Below are 25,345 nucleotides of genomic sequence, written 5' to 3'. Positions count from 1 at the left end.
AAAAAACGAGTGTGCTAAGAGCAGTTTATAAGAGCAGCTGGTGGTGAGGGGCTTAGAGTTCAATGCTGTCATTATCATCATCACCATTACTGTTACGGCTCCTTCGGTGACCTCGGAGGGGAAAACAGTACATGAAGAGAAGTAGGCCACACTTTGCTCACACCGTCTCAGCATACAACGTGTGGGTGTGGTCTAATTTCAGTCTTCCTCATCTTACTATTGAGGAAGCTGAAGCTCAGAGACTGGTCCTATTGTATTGCACACCTTCCCCTTCAGTGTTTTGCCTTTCCTCTCCCTTCTGAGGCCGCTCCAGCCCTGCCTACGTGGATCGAGGTAAATAATGCAACTCTGGCTGAACTATGGTGGGTGTACGGAAAGGACGCTGAAGGACAGACACAGAGACAAGCTTCCCGCCTGCTCTAGAGCTCATACCTCAGGGCTTTTTAGGGTCCATAAATATCTGAAGCCCCAGCCAACCTGTTCAAGGGTAGATATCTGAGATTGATTTCTTCGTTGGTCTCCAGCTAATCAGTCTACCCAAGAAAGAAAATTCAAAACTCACCATTCCAACTGTAGTTTTCTGTCTCTCTGTCGTCTCTGTATAAATCATGTTTTGACCCTTGTTCATTTAAGACAGTTCAATAATTGTCTCCCTCTATACAAGTAAACTTGCTTGCATCTACCCACCTAGAAGTTGTAGATTTAAACTTTAATGTGCATTTCTGGAAATTCTACTGAAATCATCCCAAGTTTCAGAGTTTATGCTCAACAGTGTATTTCCGGAAGATTTACCAAGGTTTTCCCACTGAGTCCTATCATCAGAAGAATGCAGCCTGAAGGGGCACCTTGTCCAACACGGGTCTCAGAGCTCCACATTCACCCTTCTGATGACTAGTGTGAAAGAGATTGAGCTATGCAGCTCTCATCAGCCTGATCATTTTCTAGATTTACTTAATTATTCTTCTCTGGCATCAGTGATGTGGAACGTTGGCTGACCATTGAGCGTGGTCTCTGTCAGGTGGCATTCCCAGGGACCTATCTGTGACAAGGGGTCGACAGCTGGAAATCTAGGGTTGCTAGCCTTGTTTGATTGTTTTTGTCTGTCATGAGGATTCTGGTATTTCCTAGTGTTTACACTAAGTTTGGGAAGTCGTCAATGTCGTGTCTTGCAGAATACACTATTTGTTTTATAGGTACACGAGTATCGGTTCCTGCACTTGTAAGGAGCAGAGCTTTCTTCCTCCCCCTCAACCTCTAGCTTTTACATGTTTATTCAGTAGTCAGAAATACCCACAAAACTGGACTCCTAATGCCAGCAAGGATAATACAGAGTGAGCCCCTATAGATAGAACTGTTTTCTTTTTCTTTATTTTTAATTGCCAGATAATGTACGCGCATGCCAGAGAGAGAGGATGGAAGCACACCCAGTGGGGCATGATCAAGTCATAGTCCCTTCTCCTCTCTTCTCCATCCTGTTGGGATACGTGGCAAGCACACATCCTGTGGCGATTTGAATCCTGGTCATCCACTTGGTATCTGGCTCCCTTAACCACTCGACTACAGGGCTGGCGTTAGGACTTTTGACTTTAATAAAGGAGAGTATCTGTGAGGAGCCTTAAAACAGAAAGAAACAAGGAGCCAGCAGAAGGCACAGTGGTTATGTGGCTAGACTCCCACATGGCCGACTGTGGTTCAAAGTCCCGGACCAGGTGGCTTGAAAATCACACCAGGCGTGTGTGTATGTGTGTGCATGCCCAAGATCCCAGGTGGAGAACTGAAGAGAAGAGATTGTGGTGTGACCATCCCCCCCCACTGAGGGAGGATTTCTCACATTATCTCACTGTCTCTGTCTCTCTCTCTCCAGCTAGCACAGGAGCCCAAAGGCAAAAACCTCTCAAAAACAAACAAACAAACAAAAACAGTAAGAAACAAAGTCCCTAACATATAGGGGTCAGCTTTCTTTGATTATCATACTAAAGCCTATAAGTGGACGCATAATTGCAAAGTCATGTTCCTTTGGAACTCTTTAAATGAGGCTAAAGAAAGGAAAGAAACTTATATTATTAAAATTTAGGCCAATAAAAATTTTAGGCCCAGCCAGTCATGGTGACCCAGATGGTAGGGTGCCACTGCACCATTCGGAGGCTATATGTGTGAAAGCCAAGGTTAGATCCCTGCATTGACCTGAGCATACCAGCTGCACCTGCGGGCACACCCAGAATTCTGTCTGTCTGGAAGGCTTGGGGAAGGGGAATGGTGGTGTGATGAGACCCTGTCTGTAGTATCTCTCTCTCTCTCTCATGAAATAAAATGAATAAGTAAACCTAATTTTTTTTTTTGGGGGGGAGAGGTTTTTGCTAGAGGGCACGTGCGCTCGCCAGAAAGAGATAGAGAGACAGAAAGTGAGAAATCACCCCTCAGGGTGGGTGGCCACGCTGCAATCCTTTCTCTTCTATTCTCCTCTCGGGATCTTGGGCACGCACGCACACGCGCCCGGCGTGAATTTAAGCCACCAGGTCCGGGACTCGAACCGTGATCAGGTACATGGGAGTCCAGCGACATAGCCATTATGCTAACTGCTGGTCCCAATAAACCTAATTTTTTAAAAAATAAAGACTCAGCTATATATTCCAATATTTCTAAGTTGCCAAACGCTAATCAAGTTCTGATCTTTTGAAAAAGTTTTTGATTGAAAATCTGCCATTATTGCAACTCCCTACGAGATTCATAAGGGAACCATGAAATGATTCATGTTCTATGTACTGATACTCCTCCAAGGGACCCAAGCATGTCTGACTGTATTGATACTTATCTAACTATTACTGATCTTCGAACTCAGCAGTTCTCAGACTTCGGTCTTCAGATCCCTTTTATATTCTGACAAATGCATGAGGAAGATGGCAGAGTGGGACACATCAGGAATCTATCTGGACCTAGACAGTAATCGCAGGGGCAGAATCTGTCTGATGTAACCATTTTGGAACTCTGGTGTTTGTTGAAGGCTTGCAACCCAAGGGAAGGCCTGTACGATATGTGTTTTGCTCACCTCCAGCCAGTGACAGGCAGCTTGTCCGCATTCCTGGAGCAGTATGCATGAAGCTTACAGGAGCCAGGGTGGGCAAAGAGGACTCTGTCCCCCAATATCAGGAATTCGTATTTTGATTGCCTGGTGCTGCTTTTGATGACAGAGAAGCAAGAGGCAGGCAGTCATTATCTTTGCCCTCTCACCATCATTGCAAGCCCCTCCCTTTCTGGTTGAAGTGACTTACAGAGGACTTAAAGGGCCAGAACCCTCTTAATTTTTCTCTTTTCCTCCTTTCCGAGGCCAGACATTAAAGATTAGGACATTCACAAAGAACTGAAAGATTAGAATGTATCTGTGCCATCCAGGAAAAACTGCAGGCTCAGAAAAGACCTCAGAAGACCTTAAGTTTTACCTTGGGCTGATTTTTGGCAGAGAGACTACCTACAAAAACTGAAAAAGAAAAAAAAAAAAAAAAAAACAGAAAACCCCTGGGAAAGGGGAGAATCTGATTTCTAGAGTTACTACGTTATTAGACTAAAATGTCTAGTTTTCAACCACAATAACAAAAACCATAAGGCATACAAAGAAACAGGAAAGTAAGTCATTTAAAGGAAAAAAAAGAAAGAAAGAAATTGTCTCTGAAAAAGACTTTACAGCAAATCAACTGCACAAAGGCCTTAAAACAACTGTCTTGGGACCAGCAATGGTGTAATGGTTAAGGCTTGAAACTCACGCCAGGCACATGTGCAATGAACGCCCCAAATCGTGGAAGAATGGAGGAGAAGGGACTACGGTGTGGCCATCCCTCCTGGGGTGTGATTTCTTGCTTTCTGCCTCTCTATCTCTCTCTATGTCTCTGGCGAGCGCACATACCCTACAGCAAAAATTTCTCTTTAAAAAAAAACAAAAACAAAAAAACAAAAACTGTCCTAGAGACAGCCAAAGGACTAAGAAAGATATGGAAAGCATCTAGCAAATGATGTACTAACAAAATAGAAGCATCAATAAAGGGAAAATTTAACAAGAAATTCTGGCACTGAAAAGTATAATAATTAAAATGGAAAATTCAGCAGAAGTATATGAAGACAGATTTAAACAGGAAGAAGAATCACCAAACTTAAAGATAGGAAAATGGATATTGTTGATTCTGAGGAACAGAAAGAAAAAAAGATGAGAGGAAAGTGAACAGAGTCCAGATCTACGTAAAACGGTCGAGCAGGCCAGTGTAACTGTGGGAGTCCAAGAACGAGGCGAGAGAGAAGTGGGCAGGGCGAACCATGTGAATGTACTCAACTGACTCCTTTTCCTGAAACTCATGTCATCTTAGGCCCTTACCGCTTCTCCGGCCTATAGGAACCTGTCACCAACACCTGCCTGTCCTGGGCTGCCACTTACGTTGACGTCTGCAACTGCTCTCACCGCTAGATATGCAGACTGCTGTCAATGTCCAGCTCCAAAGGCATGCCATGTCTGGTCATCACTTTTTATTGGACTGAAAAGGAAATGTGGGTAGGACCTGGTCTATCATGACCTGCTAGGCCCCCTAAAACCTACAGTGTCTGATACCTGTTTTTGTTTTGTTTTAGATTTTTTTTTTTTTTGAGAGATTTTCGCTATATGGCACGTGCACTCGCCAGACGGAGAGAGACAGAGAGACAGAAAGCGAGAAATCACCCCCCAGGGAGGATGGTCACGCCGCAATCCCTTCTCCTCCATTCTCCTCTCGGGATCTTGGGCACGCACGCACACACGCCTGGAGTGAGTTTTAAGCCACCGGGTCCGGGATGCGAACCGCGGTTGACTATGTGGGAATCCAGCGACATAGCCATTACGCTAACTGCTGGTTCCCTGTTTTAGATTTTTATACTATAGGGCACATATGCAGGTCAAGTATTGTCACCATTATCAGACACTCCATAAAATTTACTTACTCTTGAGACTAGTTGGACCTGTGGGCTGGCTTGGTGGAAACAGCGTTTCCATTCTCTTACCACAATATGCAAATATTCATGCTCCATTAGAAATACAAGTATTAGGGCTGGCTCCATAGTCTCCTGATTAAAGGGAGCCAGATTCCACATGGAAAATTGTGGTTTAAATCCCAGCATCAGTGGCGCATAAAACACACCAGGCACGGGCATGTATGGTCCAAATCCTGGCAGGATAGAAAAATAAAGAAGGAATTGTGATGTGACCACACCTCATTGGGAGTGCTTTCTCCCTCTCCCTTCTCTATCTCTGTCTCTGTCTCTCTCTGGTGACTACATGCACCTTCTGGGAATTAAAAAAGAAAGAAAAAAAAAAGACAGGCATTAGACAAATATTTTGTCTCGGTGCTGAATGATTCTAGAGAAAGTATTTGTTTGTTAAAGAAAGAAACAGCCCAAATGAGAAAAGTTGTTTTGCAAAATCAAATTGCAATAGACATCTTATCAACTGCCTGAGGGAGCGCCTGTGCCCCTTAAGGGCAAGAATGTCCCTCTTACAAGTTCAATATTACTGATCTCTTTCATATATGAAAAAGGCCATCGATCAAATAAATCGAGTGTCCTTTGTAGACCCATTTACGCAATGGTAACTTTTCTCTCTTGGAAGTGGAGATGGTGGGTGCCAGCATTATTTTCTGTCTAGTAAGAATTCCTTGTACTTGCCGTTGTGTGTATTGCTGCTGTAGACTGTGGATGGAAGCCACCTCCCTATGTCTGACCACATGGAATTTGCAGGACAGGGATGCTTAAGATCATATGGGTCACATAGACGTTGGGGGTAGAGCATGTGAATGTACCAGACTGACTCCATTTTGTGAAAATGAATGCCATCCCACCTCTTCCTCACCCTAAAGTAACCTTGATGAGTCTGGAGCAGGAATTTCTGCTTAAGTAAAACCCTCTATAAATTCTCACCTGAGGCAGTCATTTAACTAAGGTTGCAGCTTAGGCCATTGGTCTGTGTCTCACTGATGCCACTAGCCCTTGATAAAGGAAATGCCATCTTTAAACCCGAGGCAGGTATAATGTAAGTTCTGCGGGGTAAAATGAAATGCACCAGACAATAACTTGAAGCTTGATGAAGATTCCAGCAAAGATAAATATATGGGAATTATAAAAATTAGTACTATTGTAACAATAACTTATAACTCAACTTTTGTTTTCTACATGATTTAAGAGAGGAATACATTAAAAAAAATACTCTAAAAAAATGTATGAGGATCCCAATGAGCTTTTGTTTAAGTGGGTTATAGTCATGCATATACAAGTACAAGTACAGGTACGTGTGCCTTCCCCAGGTTTTAGTTACCATCATTATAAGTTACTCTTTGATATTAAACTTTTGTTAAATCTTCTATTGAACTGCTTGCTTCAATTTTTAGTCTCAGAGCTTCTTCACACAAAAGTATTTGAAAAAAAGAATTACTGAAAACTTCCCACTTTTGATAAAGGACATGAAGATAACAACTCTAAGAAGCTCAATGAACTCTAAGTAAGAGGAACTCAAAGAAGCCTGTCCATGGTGGAACAGACTGTAGGAGGCTGCTGTGTGAAACTAGAGTCATGGGAGAAGATCCCAGGTTTGGATCTTGGGTCAACCTGAACAAGTTGGGTGTGCCTGTGATCCTGGGTAGGTGGAAGGCTTGTGATGGGGGAAGAGTGTGATAGGCTGTATTAGGGGTTCCTGCCCCCTTCTCTCTCTCTCATTAAATAAATAAACTTAAAAAAAAAAACAAAACTCAAGGGGCTGGCAGGTGGTGTGGTGGTTAAGAGTGCTGGACTCCCACATGGCAGACCATGACTCGAGTCTTGGACCTGGCAGACTTGCTTTCTCACTTTCCCTCTCTCTCTCTCTCCCTCTGTCCCTCTCTAGTCAAATTAAAATAAATAAAGTTCAATAAAATAATTCTTATTTAAAAAAACCTCAAAGTGGTCCACAGAAAGACATATTTTACTAAAACTTTTGAAAAATAACAAATTCCGAATGCTCCAAGAGAGAAGCGCCTCATCACAAACAAGGGGTTCTCAATAAGACTATGTGTACATTTCTCATCAAAAAAAAGGCCAAAAGACAATAGACTTATATATTCAAAGTGCCAAAAAGCAACAACATAAACCACTGTCAACCTAGAATCCTATGCCTAGCAAAATGGTTCCTCAAAAGTGAGGAAGAAATTAAGATATTCCCAATAAAACAAAAGCTTAGAAATTCATTACCAATAGACCTGTCCTTCAAGAACTGCTTAAGGAAGTTCTGCAAAGTAAAATGAAATGCACTAGACAATAACTTGAAGCTAGATGAAGAAATAAAGATTCCAGTAAAGATAAATATGTGGGAATTATAAAAGTTAGTATTATTGTAGCAATAATTTGTAACTCTACTTCTGTTTTCTACACAATTTAAGAGACTAATACATTAAAAAAAAAAAATGTTACTGTAGGGACCAGCAGATGGTGTCATAGTTATGTTGCTGGACTCTCACGCAGTTGACCAGGGTTCGAGCCTGGGATCTAGTGGCTTAAACTCATGCTGGGCACATGTGCATGCATGCCCAAAATCCCAAGAAGAGAATGGAAGAGGAAGGATTGTAGCATGGCCATATTCCCTGGGGGATGATTTCTCATTTTCTATCTTTCTGTATCTCTGTCTCTCTGGCAAGTGCATGCACCCTATAGCAGAATATCTCTCTCAAAAAAATATTACTCTAAAAAATGTATGCATATACCAACAAGTTTTGTTTAAGTGGATAATAGTTATGCATATTAGCCATGTTAGAAACTAAAAGTAAGAAATTTAAAATATTTATTTACTTAAAATTAAAAATTTATTTACCTAATAATTAAAATAAAAGTATTAATATAAATACTATATTATTTTGAAAATATGTTTGAAAGCAATACAATTATTTCTAAAAAGAGCAGCAATTATTTTTACATTTGTGCAAATATTTAATATCTGGAATGATAGAAAACAACTGGATTCTCATATGTATTCTGCATTCAATGTGTTGTGATACTGTACATCATGTAGTCCTTGAAAAATTCCATTGGACACTTGTGAAAGAATAAAAGTTTAAAAAGACAAATAACACCTTACTATTATGAAAACAGTTTTGATCTTATAGATCCTCTAAAAGTGTCTCATAATCCTCAGGTTACACTTTAAAAATCACTGCTATAATTGATCAAAATTCTTAATAGATGAAAAGCACACATCTTGCCTCATCTGGCTGTTTTATCACAATTAATCCTTCTAATTTTCTCGAGGGTTTGATATTTTTTTCCTTTTATGACTATGAAATGTTTTATTAGCATCTACCTCAGGAGGAAATTAATGAAGTGGGTTATAATCTGTATTAGAAATTATAATCATGTTTTCTTAAAAATAATTATTTTATTTAACTTCATTTATTTATTAATTTTAATTTGACCAGAGAGAAACAGAGCAGGAAAGTGAGCAAGAGAAAGAGAGAAAGTGAGAAAGCAAGCTGCCAGGTCCGAGACTCAAACCGTGGTTGGCCATGTGGGAGCCCAGCGCCTTTAGCTACCATGCCACCTGCTGGCCCCAATCATGTATTTTTAATTGTCAGAGAGCACATACACTTGCCAGGGAGAGTTGAAAAGATGAGAGAGAGAGAGAAGAGAGAAAATACTCCCCAGTGCAGAGACCTGCTCAGCTGAACACTTCTTTTTGAGTGGGGAAGGCTATGGGTGAGAAATAAAGGCAATAACAAACATACAAAGACACATAAGTATAGAAAAGCAAGGATCAGGTGGGCCCAGCTTCTCTGATGGAGAAGTTGGGACCTCGAAAGGGCCTCAGGTTTATTCTTTTGAAGGGCAGAAAACTGGGAAAGAGGAAATGGAATGCAAAGCCAGTTGTTTTCGGCTATAAACCATCTGAAGGTGTGAAAAGGACTGGCGCCATGTAATTTCTCTGCTCTTTTTGGGGTGAAATCTGATAAACACATGTAGCTTCATTTAGCCTCATACTGCTCAGCAGTATCAGTATCAACAATGACAGAAAAATAACCAATAACAACAGTCAGATAGCGCTTTTGTATGTAAATACTCTCAACACCATTGCTAGAGTGGCTCACAGGAAGTCTAAAGGTCACATGTTTTCTCAGATTGCTGCTCTCTACACCCCAGTGGGGCCACACCCATTCTCTTCTCTCCTAGTTTTCCACCCTACTGAGATTCGGGGCATGCACAAACATGTGCTGGAATTCAAACCACAGTTGGCTCTCCAGGATTCAGTGTAACCACAAGGCTATGAGACCAGCCCTATAATCATGTTTTTAAACAAACAAGATTTATACCATTTTTGTGCTTAAACATTTTAAGTAATCAGAGAGAGCGGGTATTAGGCCGGAGGCCTGGGCAGCTTGGATGTAGGGATTGGATCAGACCTGCGCTGCACTCGGATCTAACCCTGATGTAGCACACGGCGCTCTACTCTGCCACGGCGCCAGACCCTACGTGGCAGAGCAGTCTGCTCTTTCCTAAACCATTACCTACATGGACTGTTTCTACCTCTAAGACACTCTCCCTCCCTATACCCTTATAAAACTCGCTAAACCCCCACCTAGGGCGCGACTTCTCTGACCCTCTCTCTCTGTCTCTGTCGGACCAGTGAACCTCGCTCAGGAGCGTTCCCAATAAAGGCTCTACATTTCTATTTTTTCACATGGTCAGCCCGTTCCTTGCAGAGGGAAGACCTAAGTATTAATCAAAACAAATTATTTAAATTATAGAATGACTGACATATGTATATTATTGAATGAGAAAAGCAAGTGGGCTTATACACCATCTGTAAGGAGCTTGGAAGTTACTACTTTGTCTCAACAATAAGTAAAAGGCTGAACAAAGTAAAAAATAAACAACTCTCATGAGCGCTATAGAGAAGTGAGGTCGCAGGGCAAAGTGCTATCCTCAAATTGGAGAGACAGACAAACAAGTAGAGAGAATTACAACTTAGCAGAGCAAGAATCCCCAGAAGGACTCAGTGCTGGGGTAGAGGACCCTGAACTGTAATTGATGGACTGCTGGTGGCTCAGTATAGACAAGTCCAAGGGGGTAGGAGAAAGGGAATCAGGGAAAACAATAAAACATTCAATAGTCACAAAAACGAACACTTATCTGTTGATGATAATGTATATGGTAATGTCTTTGACTTGAATAATATGTGCTATATTCATGCTGGGGAAAACAATGTTGTACTCTATAAACATGTACAGTGATTAAATGTAATTTTTTTTTAAACGTAGAGAAAAATAATCTCTATCTGGGGACCAGCAGTTAGTGTAATGGCTGTGTCGCTGGACTCCCATGTAGTCAACCGCAGTTCACGTCCCAGACCCGGTGGCTTAAAACTCACGCCGGGCGCGTGTGCATGCATGTCCAAGATCCCGAGAGGAGAATGGAGGAGAAGGGATTGCGGCGTGACCATCCCCCCTGGGGAATGATTTCTCTCTCGCTTTCTGTCTCTCTGTCTCTCTCTGTCTGTCTGGCAAGCGCACACGCCCTATAGCAAAAACCTCTCCAAAAAAAAATTAAAAAAATAAAAAATCTCTGCCTGCTTCAGTGCTTCCAGCAGGGGTATAAAAAGAGTAACTGAAATACACCAGAGCATCTGTTCTTCCCGATAAAGTCTGCCCTCAAGAGGAACTAACCAGAGCCTAACCTGCTGGGCTTTTACCAGAGCCTGACCCCTGAGAAAGAACCTGAGAGTTATGGGACACTTTCAGGAGATCTGTAATATCAAAACTATTTCCATAGTAATAGTAGGGCAGTTTTTTCACAAGTTTGCCGCCAGAGCACAGGTGAAAACAACTGCTAAACCAAGCCAAAACAGGAAAGAAGAGGACTCACATCAACAGTTTTGCCATTGTACACGCAGACTCCAGCAAGTCCACCACTGCTGGCCCTCTGATCTACAAACGTGGTGGGATCGACAAAAGAACCATTGAAAACTTGGAGAAGAAGACTGTTGAGATGGGAAAGGGCTTCTTCAAGTATACTGGATGAACGGAAAGCTCGCATTTAATGAGTGTGGAATCACCATTGAGATCTCCCTGTGGAAATTTGAGACCAGCAAGTATTATCTATCATTGCTGCCCCAGGACACAGAGACCTTATCAGAAACATGACGACAGGCACGTCTCAGTGCAACCGTGCTGTCCTGATTGTGGCTGCTGGTGTTGGTGATTTTGAAGCTGGTATCTCCAAGAAGGGGCAGACCTTAAACATGCTCTTCTTGCTTAAACACTGGGTGTGAAACAGCTAATTATTGGTGTTAACAAAATGGATTCTACTGAGCCACCCTACAGTCAGAAGAGATATGAGGAAATCGTTAAAGAAATCAGCACCTACAATAAGAAAATTGGCTACAATCCCAACGCAGTAGCGTTTGTGCCAATTTCTGGTTGGAATGGTGACAACATGTTGGAGCCAAAGACTAATATTACCATGGTCCGAAAGATGGAAAGTCACCTATAAAGAAGGCAATGCCAGTGGAACTACACTACTTGAAGCTCTGGATTGCATCCTGCCACCAACTCGTCCAACTGACAAGCCCTTGCATCTGCCCCTCCAGGATGTGTAAAAAATTGGTGGTGTTGGCACTGTCCCTGTCAGCCAAGTGGAGACTGGTGTGGAGGTCACCTTTGCACCAGTCAATGTGACAACTGAAGTCAAGTCAGTTGAAATGCACCATGAAGCTCTGAGTGAAGCTCTTCCTGGGGACAATGGGGACTTCAGTGTCAAGAACGTGTCTGTCAAAGATGTTCAGTGTGGCAAAGTTGCTGGTGACAGTAAAAATGGCCCACCAATGGAAGCAGCTGGCATCACTGCTCAGGTGATTATCCTGAACCATCCAGGCCAAATCAGTGCTGGCTGTGCCCCTGTACTGGATTGTCACAGCTCACATTGCTTGCAAGTTTGCTGAGCTCAAGGAAAGGACTGATCACTATTTTAGTAAGAAACTGGAAGATCGCTCTAAATTCTTGAAATCCAGCAATGCTGCCATTGTTGATATGGTTCCTGGCAATCCTGTGTGTGTTGAGAGCTTCTCTGACTATCCTCCTCTGGGTCGTTTTGCTGTTCGTGATACGCGACAGACAATTGTCATCAAAGCCATGGACAAGAGCTCTTGCCGGCAAGGTCACCAAGTCTGCCCAGAAAGTTCAGAGGGCTGAGTGAATATCCCTAATTCCTGCCACCCCATCTTAATCAGTGGTGGAAGAACAGTCTCAGAACTGTTGGTCTCAATCAGCCATTCGGTTTAATTACTAATTAAAGACTGGCTAATGCTAAGAGTGCATCGTCAAACCTTCAGAAGGAAAGGAGAATGTCCTGTGGACCATTTTGATTTTTTTCTGTGTGGCAGTTTTAAGTGATTAGTTTACTTTTCAATGGAAAGAACTTGACCAAAAATCTCTCACAGAATTTTGACACCCATTAAAACAAGGCTTAGTGAGAACAACAAAAAAGTTGAGTATTATTTGTCTTTTTCAATTCTCGTTCTTTCACAAGTGTACAATGGGATTTCCCAAGGACTACATGATGTGCAATATCACAAAAGCTTGAATGTAGAAACATCCAACTTCAGCCCCCTTTAATCTTCCACTTGGGAGAAAGAAAATACCCAACTCCAGCCACTCTAGTCACCCTGTCCTGCTTAAGAGGAGTTGGAGTAGGAGTTGTGAGCAGCACTTGTGATTCATTCAAGACTCATAGATACAGGCTCATTAAAAGATCAGACCTGGGCCAACCCATGGTGTGGTAGTTAAAATAGCTGGATCCCACATGGCCAACCATGTGCTTTGAGACCTGGACCTGGTGGCTCGAAAAACATGCCCAGCGTGCAAAATCCTGAAAGGAGGGAGAAATGGAAGGAAAAGGAGGGAGAAAAGGTGTGACCCTTTCCCATGGAAGGGTGCTTTCTGGTTTTCCTTCTCTCTCTCTCACCTCTCTCTAGTGAATGTACACACCCTGTGGCAAATTTTTAGAAGTCTGAGATCTAATCATAGACCTATAGAATACTTCTTCATGGGCCTACAAGTTATCACCACATCTTTTTTTTTTTTTTTTTTTTTTGGTAGAGGCTTTTTGGCTATAGGGCAGGTACGGTTGCCAGGAAAACAGAGACAGAGAGACAAAGCGAGAAATCGCCCACCAGGGGGATGGCCATACCGCAATCCCTTCTCCTCCATTCTCCTCTCAGGATCTTGGGCACACACGTACACACTCCCAGTGTGAGTTTAAGCCCCCGGGTCCAGGACTGGAACCGCAGTCAACTATGTGGGAGTCCAGCAACATAGCCATTACGCCAACTGCTGGTCCCATCACCAAATCTTAAAGCCAAAATTAGAAATCACTTTCCCTCTGTCTCCATCCAGCAAATATATGTGCCTTATGGCAAAACTCTAAAACAACAACAAAAACAAAAATTAAAAAGGATCTCATAGAAGAAATTGGCAATCTTCTTGAATCACTGAGAACAGTAGAATTATCAAAAGACTGGATGGGGCAAATGTTTTGATATATATGTATATGTGTGTGTGTGTGTGTACAAAATTTTTAAATTAATGTCTATTTAATTTTTTCTTCCATGAGTGACAGAGACAAAAAGAGAGAGAGAGTCACTCCCAACAGGGTCCTCACAGCGCAACCTATCCCCACCCTCAGCTAGCCCAGTTCATGGGCACAGGTGCTCATGGCCAGTATATATAGAAAGACACAAACGTGAGACCTTCCCAGGTGGGTCTAACCTCTCAGACTGTTGTATTACCATTGTGTACCACCATATAAAGGAATAGGAAGATGCTGAATCATAGATAAGAATGTCTGATATTAACCACCAGAAAAATCTAGAAAGGCTGGTTTGTGCTTATTTTTAAAATTTGCCAAAGGGCGATCAGCAGTTGGCATAATGGCTATGTTGCCGGACTTCTATGTGGTCAACCACGGTTCAAGTCCTGGACCGAGTGGCTTAAACTCACGCCAGGCACATGTGCGTTTGTGCCCAAGATCCCGAGAGGAGAATGGAGGAGAAGGGATTGCAGTGTGGCCATCCTCCCCGGGGCGGGAGGGGGGTAATTTCTTGCTTTCAGTTACTCTGTCTCTCTGGTGAATGCACACACCCTATTGCAAAAATCTCTTTAAAAAAAAAAAAAGGAAGATAATCACTAAGAACCAGAATGAGTACTTTAAGAACAAACTGTTGCAGGATGGCTTCCGTGATGATGTTTCAAAGAATGAAATGAAACATGCCAATAGTGAAAGGAAAGGTAGTTTATTAAGTAAAAGCCAAAGTACATGGCTAAGAGGTAGGAGTGGACCTGAGTGGACAGAGAAAGAGTAGCTCAAAAGGCCCTGGAAGCTACATTCTATGAGCTTTATCACTTTTTAATCTAGAGTTGTGTTAGTTGATCATTGGCTGGGCCCACTGATTGTCCTCATCTCATTGACTATCAAATGCGGCTTAATCAGCTAGACAACTCCCAGTGATCTCCTGTCTACATTACTTTGGGTGGGGAATTTTCTGCCCTTCCTACATTACCTTGGGCAGGGAATTTTTCTATCTAGCCACACAGGCCGGTACTCCAACCCTCTCTCCCGCTTCCATTTGCTAGCTTTTTCCTACCTAAAAACCATAAAACCGAATTCAATTTCCTTCGGGTGTGATTATTGAATCAATAGCAAGTATAGTGTATCTTGAACTTGGGAAAGGAAGGCAGGTCAGCTCAAACTTAAAAATATGAGGCATGTTAAAATTTACTTAGTTTGGGAGCCATCAAAAGGCATGGTGGTTAAGGGTGCTGGACTCCCACATGGCTGACTGCGGTTTGAATCCCAGACCTGGCAGCTTGCCTTCTTACTTTCTCTCTCTCTCTCACTCTGTCTCTATGGTCAAATGAAAATAAATAAATAAATAAAGTTAAATAAAATAATTATTTCTTTAAAAAATTTACCTAGTTCATGGGACCAACAGTTGGTGAAATGGCTATGTCACTGAACTCCCATGTAGTCGATTACAGTTCAAGTTCCCGACTTGGTGGCTTAAACTCACGCCGGGCATGTGTACGTGCATGCCCAAGATCTCTAGAGGAAAATGGAGAAGGGATTGTGAAGTGGCCATCCCCCTTGGGGATTATTTCTTGCTTTCTGTCTTTCTGTCTCTCTCCATCTTCCTAGCACGTACATATGCTCTATAGCAAAAAAAATCTCAAAAAAATTTACCTAGTTCAGACCAGTAGGTGGCATGGAGATTAAGGTGGCTGGATTCTACGTGGCCGACTTTGCAGTCCCAGATCTAGTGGCTTAAAAATCATGCCAGGCACAGGACTGGCAGGTGGCATTCTTATTAAGGGGTCTCTGGACTCCCACGTGACTGACCATGGTTTGAGTCTCAGACCTGGCAGCTTGTTTTTTCATTCCCTTCAACACACACACTCTGTCCCTCTCTGGACAAGTGAAAAATAAATAAATGAATGAATAAATAAAGTTAAATAAAATAATTTTTTAAAGAAAATCATGCCAGGCACATGTGCGTATGTGCCTACCCAAGATCTTAAGAATGAAGGAGGAGGAATGACAACATAGCCCTTTCTCACTTTCTCTCTCTCTCTCTCTCTGTCTTCAACAAGTGCACACACAGCAAACCAATAATAGTAATAATTTACCTAGCCCAGGAGACAATCGGGATGAGACCTCAGTAACATGCACTAGCTATAATCTACAGTGTTTGTACTTCTTAACAATTACAACAGTAAGTTATACTTTGCTCACAACTAAGTTTGTTGACCTTGTACAGCGAATCACTGTTGTGTCGACCTAAAAAAAAAAGGAAGGACGAGGCATAATAAGTGAAGCAAAAGAGGCTCATACGAACCAGGGTTTAGGGTAATTCACCCCTCACAGATTCTGGTTGCTCAGAAAAGCTTGCACCAAAATGGCCTCCTAAAGGTCTGGTTTACGCAACAAAGAGAAGGGCAAGACAAGAGGAGATTACCGTTGTCCATGAAGAATTTTCACTGGTCATTTAAAATAACACAGGTCATCATCTGGCTAGTCCTTTTCCTTTACACAATGAAGTGAGAATGTCATAATGAAGAAAGGCTGAGGTCACCCTGTAAATCAAGGAACAGTTTGTAGTGTTTATTTACTATAAACTAAAACATGCCTTCTAGGCAGTAACCCAGATGCATAACCAAGGCACCAGATCATCCCTCTCTTGGGATTTTAATGGACCTCAAGTTCTACGGATTGTTCTGAACTGCTTTTCCTTCTTAGTGGTACAAGACCTCTTGCTTTAGTCTTTCAACCATTATAAAGTTCATAACTAACAACTTATGTAATCTCCCTTCCTCGAATTTTGCCTTAAAAATCATCCTGAAATCTGTGACACCTCAGTGCACATATTCAGCGCAACTAGAATCTGTGCACCTGGGTTGCAGTCCTCAGTTCTGGCCCAAAGAAACTCTTGCTTTACCTCAGCTTCTTCTCAAACTCTCAAGACATCTGACAAGACATAGCATGATTTCTACTTAGATGAGAGTGTATTTACATGAATCTTTAGCTGGTTGAACTGCAAATTCAAAGAAATTAACAGAATGGAATAACCTTAGGCTGGTGTACTGGCATTCTAAGAGGCTCAGCAGTGGTTCCATCACCTTCAAAATTTTTGTTAATGACTTAAAGGCATTAAAAGACCTTGCATTGGGACCAGCAGAGGGAATAATGGTTACATGGCTGACTCCCACATGGCTGACCATGGTTCAAGTCCTGGACCCGGTGGCTTAAAACTCAAGCCAGGTACACGCGCCTGGCATGCCCAAAATCCCAAGAGGAGAATGGAGAAGGGATTGTGGTGTGACCATTCCCCCATGGCGGGTGAGTTCTCAGAGCTTTCAGTCTCTCTGTTTCTCTGGTGAGTGCACATAGTGCCCATAACTCTAAATAAATAAATAAATAAGATCTTACATTTAGTGGATATCTATTCTATGTCAACATTGCATAGATTTTTTTTTCCTTTTTTTTTTTTTTTGGAGAGGTTTTTGCTATAGGGCGCGTGTGCTTGCCAGACAGACAGACAGAGACAGAGAGACAGAAAGCGAGAAATCGCCCCCCAGCGGGGATGGCCACGCCACAATCCCTTCTCCTCCATTCTCCTCTCGGGATCTTGGGCACGCACACACACGCACCCGGCATGAGTTTAAACCACCGGGTCTGGGACGCGAACCACAGTCGACTACATGGGAGTCCAGCGACATAGCCATTACGCTAACTGCTGGTCCCTGCATAGATTTCTTAAATAACAAATACATTTTTATGTTAAATACTTCAAAATAAATTGGGGGAGGCTTGCCTCCTGGCCTAATGGTAGGGAGAGCTGGATCCTACCTGACTGATGGGGTTCAAATCCCAACCCTGGTGGCTTGAAAAACATATGAGGCATGTATATACACATGCCCCCAATCTTGGCAGGATGAAGAAATGGGGAAAGATTGTGGCATAATCACACCTCATTGGGTGCTCCTCCCTCCCCCTTCTCTATCTAGCAAGTGCATTCACCCTCTGGTAATTCTATTTTTTTTAAGAGACTTTTATTTTTATTATTATTATTATTATTATTTGCTATAGGGCATGTGTGCTCACCAGAGAGACAGAAAGTGAGAAATCATCCCCTGGGGGATGGCCACACTGCAATCCCTTCTTCTCCATTCTCCTCTCAGGATCCTGGGCACACATGCACATGCTCCTGGCAGGAGTTTTAAGCAGCCAGGTTCAGGACTTGAACCCTGTTCCACTACATGGAAGTCCAGTGACATATCCATTATGCCATCTGCTGGTCCTACCTCTGATGAGTTAAAAAAAATACTCAAAAACTTTTGCCTCTAATCCCTGCAACAATCTCATGAGGAATGTATTTTCCTTTCAGTTTTACCAATTAGGACACCAAGGTTCAAGGTTAAGAAAATTGCTCTAATCCCATAACTTATCAAGAAGAATGCTCTTTATCTCTATGACAGAAATAACGGATGTTCTCGCCAAGATTCAGCTAGAAGATCTGTAGGGTTTTACGATACAATGTATGTCAATTTTACACAGAAGGCAAAAATAGTGTGATGACTTACGTTACCGAAAGATACATCGTCATAGTTTTTAAATCACAAGCTCTCCTAGCGCTTTGAAAATATGATCTATTGGGTTGTCAGAAAAGTCATAATGGGGAACCAGCAGTTAGCGTAATGGCTATGTCACTGGACTCCCACGTAGTCGACTGCGGTTTGTGTCCCGGACCCGGTGGCTTAAAACTCACACCGGGTGCGTGTGTGTGCATGCCCAAGATCCTGAGAGGAGAATGGAGGAGAAGGGATTGCGGCGTGACCATCCCCCCGGGGGGTGATTTCTCGCTTTCTGACTCTATGTCTCTCTCTGTCTGCCTGGCGAGCGCACGCGCCCTATAGTGTAAAACCTCTCAAAAAAAAAAAAAAAAAAGAAAAGTCATAATGCATTTTTGCACAGAAAAACAGAAAAATATATCATGACTTTTCCAACAACCCAATAAATGCAATGTTAAAGACATGCAAAATTTTAGGGATGTTTCTATTCCACAGGTGAGGTGTTACATGAACTCTCCCTCTTATGTGTTACCACTGACATGTAAATGCTGTTCTAAGGAGGGCATCAGACATACAGGAGTCGGGAGACCTGGATTCTGGCGTTGGCTCTGCTGGTCTTGTATAAAATGATCTCTCCCAAGTCTCACCTTAATGGTTCAATGTGTTTAGACTACAAATTATTGTTGACTTAAAGATAATTCAGTAGAAGGGAACCAGCAGTTAGCGTAATGGCCATGTCGCTGGACTCCCACGTAGTCGACTGCGGTTTGTGTCCCGGACCCGGTGGCTTAAAACTCACACCGGGTGCGTGTGTGTGCATGCCCAAGATCCTGAGAGGAGAATGGAGGAGAAGGGATTGCAGCGTGACCATCCCCCCTGGGGGGTGATTTCTCGCTTTCTGTCTCTCTGTCTTTGTCTGTTTGGCGAGCGTGCGCGCCCTATAGCAAAAAAACTCAAAAAAAAAAAAAAAGATAATTCAGTAGAAGAAAATATGTCATCAGAATGACTCAGGGAAAAACACACGCTGTGTCATTCCTACTTAGCAAGTAAATACTAGTAAGTGGTTGCATTTAAGTAACTTCAAAATAGCAATAAAAGTTCAATGTTCAAGATAACCAATGAGTTGTATAATCTTGGTTAATGATTAGAGATAAATTAGAGATAAAAGGAGGGTTCTTTCTTGTGCAATATCTTAAATTACACATCCAGACTTAAGTAGCAATAGTAAAGAGATTGTTTTTTCCCTTCATGTTTTAAAGTTGGGCCTAGTAATTCATGTTTCTATAATAAAATAAAAAATTACAATTAAGAGATAAAAAAGTAATTACTCTCCAAATTCTCCCATCAAAACGATTATCTGAACATTTTTGTACTTCTTAAACAAACAAACAAAAAATCAACACAACCAGGAGCCTTTGGGGAGCGAACGGGCACCTCAGTCACCTTCCCTTTCCCAGACCTCTCCTCCCTACAACCAAACTGGACCTAAGTTTCAGGGCCACTGTGGTATGGGACACACAGTAATGACAGAGGCTTCGGCTCTCAGAACAACAGTCACAGCATCAACAGCAGGAGCCACAGCTGTGGTGGTGGCAGCAGCCGCCCCACCCCTATCCCCACAGTCACCACCTAGCGGGGTGGGAAGGAGAAGGGGAAGCGGCTGCCAGCTGGACTGGACAGGTCATCTGCAGGTATTTTATGCAGGGGGTTTGTGAGGAAGGAGACAACTATCTGTACTTGCATGACCTCGCTGACAGTTCCTGTAGTGTGCAAGTATTTTCAGCAAGGGTATTATATTTATGGAGACCACTACAGCTACCAACACAGTAAGTTCTTGAAACAGGAAGAAGCCACTACTACAGATCTAACTGCAAAATCATCGCTTGCTGCTTTATCAGACCTCTCACCCACAGTTGGACCACTTGTTGAAATGAATACAGGCGAAGCTGAGTCAAGAAATTCAAACTTTGCGGTAGGATCTGGTTCAGAGGACTCAGTGAAGAACATAGAGTTGGTTCTCAGGCAGCCCTACTGTGGCTGGACTGTACATTTCAGCACTGGGTCAGTGCATTCCACCCTGGGTCAGTGCATTCCACCCTGGGTCAGTGCATTCCACCCTGGGTCAGCGAACAAGGATTTGGGAAAGAGCAAAGGGCTGTGGAAACAAAGAAGCGCTCTGCCCCTATATGCAGTGAGAGAGAGAGTGCCCCTATGGGGGAGTTGCCCACATTTCCACAGACATTCAAGACACATGTGAGATGTAAGGCTTCCGTCTGATGGATGCAGTTCAGAGATGACAACACCTAACATGTGGCACTGAGACCCAAGAGAAGGACATGGAGCTGTCCTCTGGTGTGGAGGGCAGTAAGGACGGGATGTGTGGGATCTGCACGGAGGTGGTCTAAGAGAAAGCCACCCGCAGTGAAGACTGCTTCGAGATCCTCTCCAGCCACAGCTACATCTACCGTCACACATGCATCCTCAAGTGGAGGAGTGCTAAGCAATTTGAGAGCAGGATCTTACAGTGAGAACCCCTCCTCGCTCTTTGTTAGTACTTTCTATTTGGGGGACAAATTTAGTATCTTGTACCAAATTTCAACCTAACGAACTGTATTTAAACACATGTGTTTGGGACCAGCAGGTGGAACAGGTTAAGACTGCTGGATCCCACATGGTCAACTGTGCTGGACCTGGCAGTTTGGAAAACATGATAGTACGTGTGTGTGCATGCCCAGAGTCCTGAGAGGAGAATGGGGAAGGGAATGCGGCATGGTCATTCCTCCTGGGATGTGATTTCTCAGTTTTCCTCTCTCTCCCTCTGGGAACACACGTATTCTATAGCAAATTGGAAAAAAAAAAAAAGTATGTGCCAGAGAAAAAAACACTATTCTGTGCCCTGAAAAAAAGAGGTGGGGTGGGGAGAGTAATAACAAGAAACAAAAGAATATGCTCATTTTTTTTTAATTTTCAAAAGATTTTTATAAAACAAATATTAATATGAAAGCAGCCAAATAGGAAATATATCTGGGGACCAGCGGTTAGCATAATGACTATGTCACTGGACTCCCACATGGTTGACCGCGGTTCGCGTCCTGGACCTGGTGGCTTAAACTCACGCCGGGCGCGTGTGCGTGCATGCCCAAGATCCCAAGAGGAGAATGGAGGAGAAGGGATTGCAGCGTGGCCATCCCCCCTGGGGGGTGATTTCTCACTTTCTGTCTCTATGTCTCTCTCTGTCTGTCTGGCAAGCACACGCGCCCTATAGCAAAAATCTCTCCAAAAAAGAAAAAAATATATATATATACCCAACATAAATAACATGGGGGTGGGCAATGTAAATAGTAAATATATCCAACACAAATAACATGGGGGTGGGCAATGTAAACAGTAAATTATGTGAAAAAACACTCAGCTTTACTAAGTTAAGTAAACTGTAAAAATTTATGGTTGGGGCCAGCAGCTGGCATGGTTGTTTAGGCAGCTGGTCTCCCACATGGCTGACCATGGTTTGAGTCCCAGACCTGGTCTCTTGCTTTCTCATTTTCTCTCTCTATGTCTCTCTCTGGTGAGCACCTATACCCAAGTGAAAAATAATAAAGTAAAAAAAAATAATAATAATAATAAATAAATTAAATAATTTGTTTAAAATATTTTCTTATTACATAAGAAATTTTAAATAGTTCTTTTCTTTTCTCTTTTTTCAGTGTTTTTTTTTTCTTTTTTTTTTTTTTTTTGCCTCAGGGCACCTGTACTTGCCCGAGAGAGAGAAAGCAGACGACCAGAGACAGTGAGAGAGAGAGTGAGAAATCACCCTCCAGGAGGGATGGCCACACCACAATCCCTTCCCCTCCATTCTTCTCCCAGGATATTGGGTACGTGCACACACTGAAGCCATGAGGTCCAGGACTTGAACCGTGGTTGGCCATGTGGGAGTCCAGTGAGGTAACTGCTGCACCATATGCTGGCCCCCTAAATAGTTACTTTCAAGAGAACTAGAGAACTGAAGAAAATAAGCTAAAAATATAAGATGTTAAATGCTATAGGATATTAACTCCCTAAAAAATATCAGCAAAACAACCTGTTGATTGAAGCAATGTGTTGAGGGGCTACTAGGTGGCGAAATGATTAAGGTGTTGGACTCCCACATGGCTGACCACAGTCTGGTTCTCAGTCCCAGACCTGGTGGCTTGAAACATGCTGGGTGCATGTGCATACATGTTCAAAATCCCAAGAGGAGAATGGAAGATAAGGGATTCAGGTGTGGCCATTCCCCTCCCCCACTCTGTCCAAGGGGTAATTTCTTGTTTTCAGTCTGTCTCTCTCTGTCTCTTTACTGAGTGCACACACCTTATAGTAAAAATTCTCAAAAAAATAAAGAGAAAGAAGAAAGAAAGAAAGAAAGAAAGAAAGAAAGAAAGAAAGAAAGAAAGAAAGAAGAAAGAAAAAGAAAGAAAGAGAGAGAGAGAAAGAGAAGAAAGGAAGAGAAAAAAGAAAGAAGGAAGGAAGAAAGGAAGGAAGAAAGAGAAAGAAAGAAACGATGTGTTGATAAGGCAAAGCTGAGTTTATTCTTACCACTATAAGGAAAAGCACTACCTTGACATATGGTTTGGGTTTTATTCATTTTATTTTGTTTTGTTTTACTATTAACATGTTTAAACTCATAATACCAAATGCATTCCTATAATTTATGGTTGGACTATACTTATAGACGGTTTTGTGAATTGAGAATATGAAAATGGCCAAATTAGCAGGCCCAAGAAAATTTGCTTGACAAACTTCTTTAAGCCTACTGCCAAGACCGTAAATACGTATCTCTCTATGTGGTTATGTATATGCACACATATATTTAGAAATTCTGGGAGAGTGGTTTTTTTTTTTCATTAGCATTTAGCCTTTTATTTGTTTGAGGATATATTTTACAGGGATCACCAAACAATAATTTGCAAAAAAAATTTGAAGAAAAAGGGGACAACATTTTCTTTAAAGGACATCTTTAAAATTTATAGTTTGAATTCCTAGTGTTTGTTTGTTTGTTTGTTTGCTTTTAGAGAGATTTTTGCTATAGGACGCATGTACTCACCAGACAAATAGACAGAAAGCAAGGAATCACCCGCCGGGGGTACGGTCACACCTCAATCCCTTCTCCTCCATTCTCTCGGGATCTTAGATATGTCCCCAGTGTGAGCTTCAAGCTGTTGGGTCTGGGACTCAAACTCCAGTCGACCATGTGGGAGTCCATAACCATTACACCATCTGTTGATCCCAATACTTAATAATTTTAAATGCTGTTACTATGGAGTTTGTATACATGAGATAGTAAGTGTGGTACTGGGTGAAAGGATTTGGGCTAAAAAATAAAACATGTTGTTCTCATAATCATGATTTTTGGTATGAGAGAAAATTGAGTTGTATCATCTATCCACGAGAAGGAGATTCTGTTCCTCTTTGGCCTATAAAGAAGGGCCATCTGCTTGGCATCTTGTGAGTAGATCCTTGTAAATGAGTTTAAAGATTTCCTAAAAGGATGACTTATTTATAGGTATGGTGACAGAAGTGTAATTGATTTGTGAGTCATTTCAAGGTATAAAGTGCACTCTCTGAGAAGTTACTGATAATTGAATTCTGAGAGGCTTACATGGGATGTAAGGAGGTTTAGAGGCCTTTGAACTCTGTCAAGCCAAGTGACTTAACAGTAAGATTGTTTTTATACAGATAGGATATCTCTTGTAACTGACTGTCATACTGTATAGAACTTTGGAAGGTTTTTAACTCACTTAACCTTTATAACAACTGCCGGACGGAAACTGACTCATTCTTCAGTTACATTGGAACTTTTATAAAGGGTACAGTCATGTGACTTGAATGAAAATATTTACTGTTTCAAAGAACCAGAACCCAGAGTGCTCAGGACTGATGTATTTCTGAGGCTTTGCTCAATTTCCCTTCTGTCTTTATTTTCTTTTGGTATCAATTTTTTAAATAGATGGGTAAGATGGCTGCAATAGCTTAAGGACTCATACCCACACATCATAATGTGCTGTAAAAGAACAAAAAAAGTCATTGGAGAAGGTCTCCCATAAATAGAAGCCACCAGCAAACAAATTCTGACATCCTGGTAGTGCAAATTCCTTAATTCTTTTTTTTTTTTTTTTTTTTTGGTGGGGGGGAGGTTTTTGCTATAGGGCGTATGTGCTCACCAGAAAGACAGAGAGAGACAGAGAGATAGAAAGTGAGAAATCACACCCCGGGGGGATGGCCACGCTGCAATCCCTGCTCCTCCATTCTCTTCTTGGGATCTTGGGCACGCACGCACACGCGCCCGGCGTGAGTTTAAGCCACTGGGTCCGGGACTTGAATCATTGTCGACTACATGGGAGTCCAGTGACATAGCCATTACGCCAACTGCTGGTCCCCGAAATTCCTTAATTCTTTACAAAGAGGAGTAACCACGCCCGTCCCTGAACCTGTGGAAGATGTCAGTTTTCCATGAAGCATCTGGCTTACATGGAAGAAAAATGGTTTTTACAACAAAATGGGGTTGGAAAAAGTAGGAGAGAAGAAATTTGGGTAAGAAACCAACAAGGTCTACTAGAAACAAAACCTCTAGTTTCATTTCACCCCAGACTCAGAATATATAGGAAACATCTCTATTGCTTAGTGTCATATTATAAAAAGGATTTAAAGTAGCGTACAAAAATACATAAAATATAACAAGATAAAATATGAGTGAAGAAAAAAGTATAGAAAAAAGATGGAGTAAAGATATTCAATATGATCCTATCCACTTGCTACATGTGGGCTACAAATTTGACTGTGAGCTTCTTTTCTGCCAATGAAAAAAAAAGAAAATAACTGTATCAGTGAGAAATAATTTGTTTGCAAGTGACATATACCCAAACTAATGTCTTAAACAAAACAAACAAACAAACAAAAATATTGGCTCATTTAATATTTAGAAAAACACACCGGCGCCAGCAGGTGGTGTGGTGATTAACATGCTGGACTCCATGCCTAGCCATGGTTGGAGTTTGTGACCTGACAGCTTGTTTTCTCACTTTCCCTTTCTCTCTCTCTCTCGTGAGTGTCCCTATAGCAAAAATAATATTAATTAATTAATTAATTAATTCTTTTTAAAATTAAATTTTGTATTTAATTTTATTTATTAATTCATTTTATTTTAAGTTGATCAGAGAGAGACCCAG

At 42.0% G+C, this 25,345-nt stretch overlaps 3 pseudogenes; 2 read left to right on the top strand and 1 right to left on the bottom strand.

Moving 5' to 3' along the window:
* The first annotated feature begins 6,576 nt into the window (after positions 1-6,576).
* On the top strand, positions 6,577-12,216 carry LOC114009454 (elongation factor 1-alpha 1 pseudogene; annotated as a pseudogene).
* A 7,610-nt stretch (positions 12,217-19,826) lies between these two features.
* Positions 19,827-20,671, top strand: LOC114009451 (E3 ubiquitin-protein ligase makorin-1-like; annotated as a pseudogene).
* A 3,499-nt stretch (positions 20,672-24,170) lies between these two features.
* The window catches only part of LOC114009453 (ran-specific GTPase-activating protein-like), a 15,954-nt pseudogene continuing 14,779 nt past the window's right edge, over positions 24,171-25,345 (bottom strand).

This window comes from Tupaia chinensis, unplaced genomic scaffold, assembly GCF_000334495.1.
Source record: "Tupaia chinensis unplaced genomic scaffold, TupChi_1.0 Scaffold000539_1, whole genome shotgun sequence".
NCBI lineage: Eukaryota > Metazoa > Chordata > Mammalia > Scandentia > Tupaiidae > Tupaia > Tupaia belangeri.
The sequence above is the reverse complement of the archived record's forward strand: the minus strand, read 5'-3'. Positions and strand labels throughout refer to the sequence as shown.